This window comes from Euprymna scolopes, chromosome 2, assembly GCF_053919585.1.
Source record: "Euprymna scolopes isolate OS-2025 chromosome 2, ASM5391958v1, whole genome shotgun sequence".
Taxonomy (NCBI): domain Eukaryota; kingdom Metazoa; phylum Mollusca; class Cephalopoda; order Sepiida; family Sepiolidae; genus Euprymna; species Euprymna scolopes.
Window position 1 is genome coordinate 45,790,878 of NC_136483.1, and position 9,853 is coordinate 45,800,730.

General features: G+C 31.5%; 1 non-coding gene across 1 annotated transcript; it reads left to right on the forward strand.

Annotated features, from left to right (window-relative positions):
• Positions 1 to 9,780: 9,780 nt before the first annotated feature.
• Trnar-acg (transfer RNA arginine (anticodon ACG)) lies at positions 9,781 to 9,853 on the forward strand. Its single transcript has one exon. It is a non-coding gene; the product is annotated as a tRNA-Arg (tRNA).

Consider the following 9,853-nt stretch of genomic DNA (forward strand, 5'->3'; position numbering starts at 1 on the left):
GATATTAGAAGACAGAGCAGCAAGGACCCCTTTAATGAAAACGTAGGAAGTACTAGATTCATCCCCACTTAAATTCTAGAAAAAAAACTGGCGGCTGTGTTAAACGAGAAACCAATTGTTTAACAGATTGCGCGAGAATAAAAGTGATTTTAAACGGATTTCAAAAGAGTGGGAACGTATTGAACGTCAGCGATATATATATATATATATATATATATATATATATATATATATATATATATATATATATATATATATGCTTTCAATTAGATGTACAAAACACAACTGTCGTTACCTGGTACGTGATCATTGATAAGTGTTAAAAGAGTGAACGGCTATGACAAACCAAGGGTAAACTAGAAGATTTTCGCAGTCCTGCCCAATAACAACAACAAGAAAAATGGGATATTCACTTTAAGAAAAAAAATGGAGCTTGACGCAGAGCTGCAGAGAATATAAAACAGGAGGAAAACTATGAGAACACCAATAATGTAAGTACGACGTGTTTTAAAAAGTGGAAAACAAACAAAATAGAATTTGGATACATCTACACTGAACGACACATTGTCCTGTGATGTTGCCTAGGCATATACCGGCAGCTTAGGTAAACTGCCGGAATATGCCTAGCTCTGGTCAAATTTTAAAACGTTAGAAAGAAAATTATTAATCTTATTGCAATGTAAATGAAGAAAAATTGAAATACAATAATGAAAAAATTTAAAAAAAGACAACTTATTGTGATGCCATGATTAAATATATATTTTATCTAAAATAACGTGTAGCTAGATATAGGGGATATGTTTTTTTCTTTTTGTAAAATAATTATAAATACGTTTGTTATTGTTTTTTATGAATATTTCTCGTAAGATCCTTTTTTTAAATGCCATTTTTGTAAGAAATGTTATTGTTTTAAGATGTTTTGTTTTTCATTTTGGGGAACGGTTACGAAAACATTTTAAAATGTTTTTTAGTTACTGCGTTGTTTTATCGTTATAGTTAATGAGGAATGCCAGTGATGGTCAACAAAATATATTTTTATCATGAAAAGGAAGGTTTCACATTCGATCTGCGATAACTAAATTTTCCTGTTAAAATCTCGTAGTATGTTTAATCAGTTACAGTGTATTGTGAGTCTATAGCACCTAGTCGCTTTAAATTTTGCACAGATGCTATGTCGTAGGACAACATGCATATCATTCAGATTATTTTTTAAATTTCGAAAAACGTACCATTTTATTTTTAATTAGATCTGAATGTGGATTAAGGAATATTCAACATTTTCAATATTTTGTCCTCGAAATCGGTGAACTCGCTAATTTATCAATCAAATCGATTAATTGGTTACCCTAGACAAAAGCCTACCATGTTGATATGCCTGCCCACAGTGAGTTAGTTCCCAATTAATTGAAGTCTACACTGTGCTGTAGAAAAAGTATTGTTAGATTTATGAGTTTTTATATAATGGATTAGATTAAAGTTTAAAATTTAAAAGTCAAATATCATGGTTCAGTTGTGCTATAAGAGACACATTCATTTTGACGCGACCCTGTTTAATAAAAAAAAAGAACTGCTGTTGAGTTTATACATCGTGTCATTCTGCTTGGGCAGTGAAAAAACTTTTCAAATGCACATTCGATGTTAGGCTGTCAAAAGGTCTTAACTTTGATAAAAAAAAACAGTGTATTCCTTCTTTAATCGGATTCTATCGATTATCCCTAGTTATCTGGAGCATGTCCATACATACGCCATGTGAGAAGAGTTTCAGATATATAAAGTATATTTTGGAAAATGAATCACAACAGAAGGAACTCACACACAAACACACACAAGAACAAATAGAGTTTTTTTTTATTGAGATTATTTAAATTCTTGCGCAATTAAAACTAATATTTTCTTTCAGCAGTTTATGTAAATTGCCGGCGGATCAGGCGATATTTAATTAGATGAGAGTTTCACCATACTTGAGTTACGTAAACCTCCGCTATAGACCGAGTAAACATCCTGGAAAAATGAATTGTTCGCAGCAGAAGTACGGACATTTTAACCAAAGAGGTGAAATATAAAGAGGACGCAGCATTAAGCACTGAGAAAATTGGCGTAATTTTTAAGAACCTTCCTTGAATGCGTAAATCAATCCATGCAACATGTAAGCATTCCACCATTTTTTTTTCAGATAAACCGGAATAAAACACCGCAGCAAAAACGTTATTATTACTCACTTTCACCACTTGACCGTAAGGGGCTACTATTTGGGAACATGCTTAGGGAAGATAAACAGTATGTTGTTTTACGTTACATTTAAACTTCTTTATTATCGTACACTTAGGGAAGTAGGAAGCTTGAAGGAAATTCCAAAGTTTCGCTTTTTGAGGGAAGAAATTATTAGAGTAAAAAGCTATCTGGCTTTTAAGAACCTCAACAGTGAAGGGGTGTGATTTTGTTGCTAAACGGGTTTACTCGGGGTATGCACGTCGAGGAACCACAAATGCAAGCGGATCCTCAGAACACATTCCATTAAAATACTTGTAAAACGGGTACAGAGATGCAACATTGCAGCGATGAGACAGAGGTAAAAGCTGAGTCGACAAAGCGGGGCCTATTAGATTGAAAATTCTTCTTTGGGCTCTATCTAACATGAAGAGACTAGTGGTTGATGCACCAGCCGAGACAGGACAACAATACTCCATGGATCGGCGAATGTTGACTTTGTGGAGGTATAGAATACTCTCGCCGCGATGGAGGGAACTTGCCTTCTTTGCAGCACCATTTTCCATATCCTCAGTGTATTTGTTCCCGTGCATATTGCCTGTGAATGTTAAGTCGACGTATCTGAAGAAGAATTTTCAGGTAAGGTGTTAGTTGTCATGGGTATCGGTGGTGTTGAACGCTTCTTAGAATTGTAAAAGGAAGGTCGCTTAGGATTACTAAATTACTATCAATTTACGGTCTCATTTCACTGCAGTGGGAATGCCATTTTCTACGGATATTCTCATTGTCTTGGAATATAAGTAAAACTAACTAAAAAAAATTCCATGAGAATAACTTTGGAAATATATTAGAAATATTTAATCCGACACCCCATCTACTACAAAAAAGATAACAGAAACAGATACATCTGGTGATACCATCAAAATAAGCTACATAATGTGAGAAGATAGAAAAACGAGGAGGAATATTAAACGCACACAATGATGATTATAACGAAATACGGCTATCTCTTTTCCGCCCATATATCATACAACACATAGTCCATTTTTTCCTATCACTCGTTCTCTTTTATTTTTCTCGCTCTCTCCTTTCTCTGACTTTGTATATATATATATATATATATATATATATATATATATATATATATATATATATATATATAGAGAGAGAGAGAGAGAGAGAGATTGTCAAATAGATTGATAAACAAATGAATACATACATGGGTTCACATACTTTATTAAACCTTATTACCATAATAAATGAATGAACCACTTTTTGAGTGCTAATATTATTTATACAAGAAAAAAAGTATAACTTCTCAGCTTGTGTTGATAAAGTAGTTATTAATCTCTTAAAATGTCTAGAAAATTGCGAAATTCCCATGGGTTTAGCCACATTAAAAAGCTATAATGTATCAAATGCATCTATTTGTAAACTACGTACACACTTATACATACACACCTATATATATATATATATATATATATATATATATATATATATATATATGTACATACTAATGTATATATATGTACATATATATATATATATGTGTGTGTGTATGTGTATGTGTGTGTATTTCTTTTATATCTCATGTGATTGTTCTCCTGATCAGGTGTAATAGTGCAAACTATTTTTTTTTTCAATTTAAATTACGGACTCAGCATCACTTGAAGAGGTATCTCGTAACTTGTTACGAGCTAGTCGAAACATTCTCACGCACGTGTAGCAACATGTACGTTGTCATGTAATATATATATATATATATATATATATATATATATATATATATATATATGGACTTCAATATTAATTACTGTACAATTGATGACATTTTGATTCATTTCGCTTTAAAGTTCAGTTTATGTGTTGTTATCTTATTTGTGGTCGGGTTGAAATATAATTGAATCTTAATGAACTTTTCCAATCACTGAAGCGTTAGTAGGAAAGGCTATCGATTTTTAACCAGTATCGAACAACAACTGAACAAAACTTCAACATTATCTAACGTATATGCAATAATGTAGCGATCATGTTCTTTTCGCACGTACAAGTTCAGAAGGGGAAAATCTACTATTATAAACGAAAATAAAAACGTGAAAAAAAATCAGATCATACATCAGAATATATGCATTAAGCTAGTCGGCTTTGTTTTAATATTCTTTCAGTTCTTTATTTCACATCGTTCTTCTGTCTACTGTGTACAAGCATGATTCATTTCAGTCGAGTACTCGTTGCTCTAAATATACAAATAACTTACCTCACACGTCTGGTGCATTAACATCTCGATTGAATTTGAGCACCAGTTACATTATTTTTGGTCAATAATTGCTCGGTCAAATATAGAAGAATTTATTTGAAGATAATGTAATTGGTGTTAGTGCATACACTTTAGGTTTCAGTATCTTCAAGCATTTTATTTATGTGTCTACTCAAAGCTACATCATTCCTTTATCGCTGGTCGGTCCATTTGCTCTATAGCTTCCTTATACTGTAAGCCACTGTAAAAAAAATGATGTCTGGGATAAAAATCTACAACGCATTTGTGAAGAACAGTTATAATAGGGTATTTCGTATGGTTTAAACTTAAAATAGATCGATTATTACCAGTCTGTGTTTGATCCCTGCAAATTACAATGAACGGAGCAAATACTGTCCGCTGTATGTCCAGATTGGTAATCGGCCAACGACATACATTGATATTAGTGCCTGGTTTTTACATACGCCACCATCTATAGATAAAGGGAAACCCAGTCAAGAATTGACAATTATCAGTTCAGCGTAATATCGATTTTCTAGGATCGTCTGTGAATATTTATTCTAACTTACTTTTACTTGTTTTTACGTGCACACACATACACACACACGTACCACCACACCCACATATATACATATATTACGCAAATGATAGATTTAAGGAACATTATTGTCTTACAATAAGAGATAATTATATATATATATATATATATATATATATATATATATATATATATATATATATATAACCTCTGGCTTGGATGGAGAGTAGAGTAAAACTTGCTGATATGGTTTCAAATGATTTGAAATAACAGCAAGGAAAAAGTTGATTCCAAATATTTCTCATATATGTTATATCTCCCCTCTTTTGGAAATAGGATGCGATATCAAATAATCGTTATCTCCTGTGAAATTCCCTTTATGTATAAAAACCAAAGAGGGGGGGATATAACATATAAAGAATATTTGGAATCAAGTCTCCCTTCTTGTTATTTCCCATAATTGCAGCAAGTTTTAGTTACCTCTCCATCTAGGCCATAGCTTTAGTAGAAATAAATTATATTTTGTAATTCCTTGGCAATACTAGGGAAACAATTGACTATGAGTGACACATTTTCTGTAAAAATTGCCAACGTTGGCTCTGGATAATGAATAATCATTTTAATGTGCGACCTTAAGGGTAAATGTCACATAGCCTCTTTCAGGTCATTAGCCTTCTAACGAGCTTGCATTTGTTAAATTCTGCTCAATAATCGCTGAGATTTGGAACTTATAATATTACAAAATAGGTTATCTATCTATCTATCGATCGATCGATCTATCCCTATATATATATATATATATATATATATATATATATATATATATATATACATATATGTATTTAAGTGTATATATATGTATATATGTATATATAATGTACACACACACATATATATATATAAATATATATATATATATATATATATATATATATATATATATATACTTGTAGGCAGATTTTGTTATGCATGTATATTTGATTCTATAGGGCAAAACTACATGAAGATTTGCAGCTTTTATAAAGGTTATAATTCCATGCTATGGTTAGAATTTTATGACAATTTATAAAAAAGAACCTATATTTAAAAACAAATATGATATGTCCAAATTTACTTACATTTGTATATATATATATATATATATATATATATATATATATATATATATATATATATATATATAGTATCTTGGCAAGCCATCCTTAGATGTAATGCTTTGGGGGTGATTTTTCTTACAGTTTTTTGCTTGGTTGTTTTTCCTGTGGCTTACCAGGCCACTAATAATATATATTGATCGAAAGACATGTGTTCCGTCTTCTGCGTTTCATCAGCACAATGTTGCTAGTGTTTTCTCGCCGAAATTTGTGCAACCATTTCTTATGAATAGAGCGCTAAAATATCCTCAGGTAGTGTTTGTTTTTCGGTCCGAATTCATAATATTAAGAATACGCTTGTACATTTATGTCATGTATATATATATATATATATATATATATATATATATATATATATATATATATATAACTACGTAATTTACTCACATAAAATTAATATACGAAAGTATAGATTTATGCGTAAACTGTAAGTATTTAATTACAAAAGTGCTCGATACGTAGGTAGAGCTAATTAGTAAGTTATATAATCGCCATATACATTTTATAACTTACTATATATATATATATATATATATATATATATATATATATATATATATATATATATAAAGAATACGCTTGTATAAATATACTGATCTATATTTATGCCCATTATTACCTTTGATATACATTAAAAACTGAGACACTCTCCTCTCATTAGCAAGGATGGAGCATGGTTATTAATTGCATGTTAATAATATAAATATTACACACAAAATTCGATAGTACCAATTTAAAAATAATTTTTTCCTATAAAAATATGACGTCGTTTCGATTGTGGTTTAAAATAAATGCATTATCATATGGATATTTTTCATTGGTTTGAGGAATATTTAGTTTACTCTCAGTTGTTCGTGAAAGAATATATATGTATTCTTTAAAAATAACTTAATGTACCAAACTTTACCGGGAAAGCGCCTCTGTCATATTAAGGAACCAACGTAAAGGCTTGATTAAAAGTTCTAGTAAACCAATTTTGTATATTTCTTCTGGTAAAAAGCTATATATCTCTTTCAAATTACAAAAAAATTGTACAGCAATTATAATGCTTAGTTTTTATACTAGCAGGACCCGTAAATAGCCGTTCTGGGGAAACTATGAAATAGAAATTAAATTAAAAATATCAATATTAGAATATTAATTCTAAACACTCAGAAACGTAGATATTGAAATGAGATATTAGGTTGGTGCAAAAACAATATCGTTTTCACATATATGTTTCTTTTATATATGATTTCTCAATTAATTTATTGATATATATAGCCATGTTATATATCATTTTGAAGGGAGGTTTTCGCTCTATCCGTTGGCGAAATTCGCTACCGTTCTCAACCTCTTCATTAATTTTTCAGATTTCCCGACAGCATGGAAAACATTCAAATACAAACGATTTTCTTATTCCAGTACAAACTAGACTGAACTGTTATCGATACAGTTCGTGATATCAATTATGTATTTTTACCCGGGAGCCACTAACAACGTGTGCCACACACGGTGGTTCAAGAAAATTCAAAATCATGTGGAGAGCCTCCACGATGAAAAACAGTTGTGGCCGGCCGACTGTAGTTGATAACGAACATTTGAAAACCTTAATTGAAGCCGACTCTCGCTAAACCACACGACTAGCTGCTGTTGGCCTTGACGTCGACTATTCAACAGTCAATCGCCATTTAAAGAAAATAGGAAAATAAAAAAAAAGCTGGATAAATGGGTGCCGCATGAGTTGAAGTAAAATTTTTAAAAAACGCCATTTTGAGTATCTTTTACTCTCCACCTGAGCAACAAAAACGCACACACACACACACACACACACACACGCGCGCGCACGCACGCGCATATGAACATTTATCAAAGCACTGGAACATAAATAGACCGCAAAAACATAACTTAAGGTTCGCATAGTGAAGAAAATACCATAGACTTTTAATGACACGTGAACACATAATGATGAACCTTTCGTAGCAATTACATAGGTGATATGGTGCCCTATTACTCAACATTATTGTGAAAATATTCGTCTTTCCGTTGGCACAAGTGAGTAAATACCAATTCTCATCCAAAAACTGTCGTAAGATCATATTTTAATCCTATTCGTAATAATAAAAACTACTGCACAAAAGTACCAAAAGGTAAATGTAACAAAAAAAAAAAACATTCGCGAAAGATTCCACGGTCAATTAAGAACTCCTTTCAGACTTGCACAATTATTGTGCGTCAAGTGAGTAGACATTTTTTTGTGAGAGCAAAACTTCTAATTACCTAATTATGTGTTCGTTTCATTTCATTTCTGATCGGTTCTGTCATCGAAAAGTGAGGGAGAAATCATTTTAAACCGAGGAAATTGTTCTTTGATTTCAATCCAAGTGATCTTCACATTTCACTCCGTGTAACTACAATCAAGTTGCACATCCCAATTCTCGCTAACTAACGATTTCACATTAAATGTATATAGGGAAATCATCCTTCACACAAAATCTGGAAAAAAGGGCTTTGTAAATTCGTGTTTTTGGTGTTATAGTTTTCAGTTTGTTTACAGGTACAGTGAGATTTAATTTATTTACGAGAACTGGCATTCAAAATGTATAACATCCAACTCAGATGTGAAAAATCGACATTATTACATTATATAGAGTTACAATAAATCTCTTAACGCAAATAGGTCACACAATTAGGTAATAAAAATGTATTAAACTATTTTTGAAAACTGTTTTGCCTTTAAAGTAATTTATTTCACCAATAAGAGCATTTCGCAGACGTTATGAAACTTCGAATTTCGGTAGGTTTCGATAGTAGCAATAAATACATATATTTTTTCAGTTGCATTTTAATTGTTATTTAATTGTTATTTGATTGTTATTTTATAGTTATTTAATCTGTTAAAGAAGTGTGTCATGTCGTTTCCTCTGGAAAATGGTGAAAATAAAAAAAAACAAAGCAAAAAAGAAAATCTAATCTGAAGTTCTGAATGCCACATGAACTTATTTATAATTAGTTTTTATTAAGAATCAATTATTCATTTTTATTTCGTAACATATTATAAATTAGGAGCATACAAATAAATTTAAATAATGTCTTTTAAACTTGACTGCTTGTATGATTACTATGATTGGACAATCTGTTAAGAAAGGTTGCAAAAATCAACACATTATGTGAAGTTCACTCCTGTTAACAAATTTGCCTGAGCAACGCCTTCAGCATTACTGATAGGGGCGCTTTAGGCAATAAGCAATACAATAACTGCTTCTAAAAGAGAAATAGTAAAACTAAAAAGATTGTCCCGTTCTAATTTATAGACGTTTTTTTCTCAAATTTAAATGTAATAATAATTAATTTATGGTGAAAGATTGAGATTGTGGTACATTAATCTCCAGATTTTCTTCTATAAATCCTAATGTACGCTTTTGAGATTTTTCACGTTTTAATGTGGCACTCGTTTATATGATGATAATCGCTTCTCGGTTTGCTAAACTGCCTCCCTTGTAAACGGATGTTTCGTGATGCACCTCCACCGTCCCTTTCATACGCGCTGACAGAACAAAAAGAAGTTGACAACTGACACAACAACCGGCACGTAAGTAGAATAAACTGTTTAATAGCGACCACGATTGCTGTATTTAACTGGGCTTGTGGCGCAATGGATAACGCGTCTGACTACGGATCAGAAGATTCCAGGTTCGAATCCTGGCAAGCTCG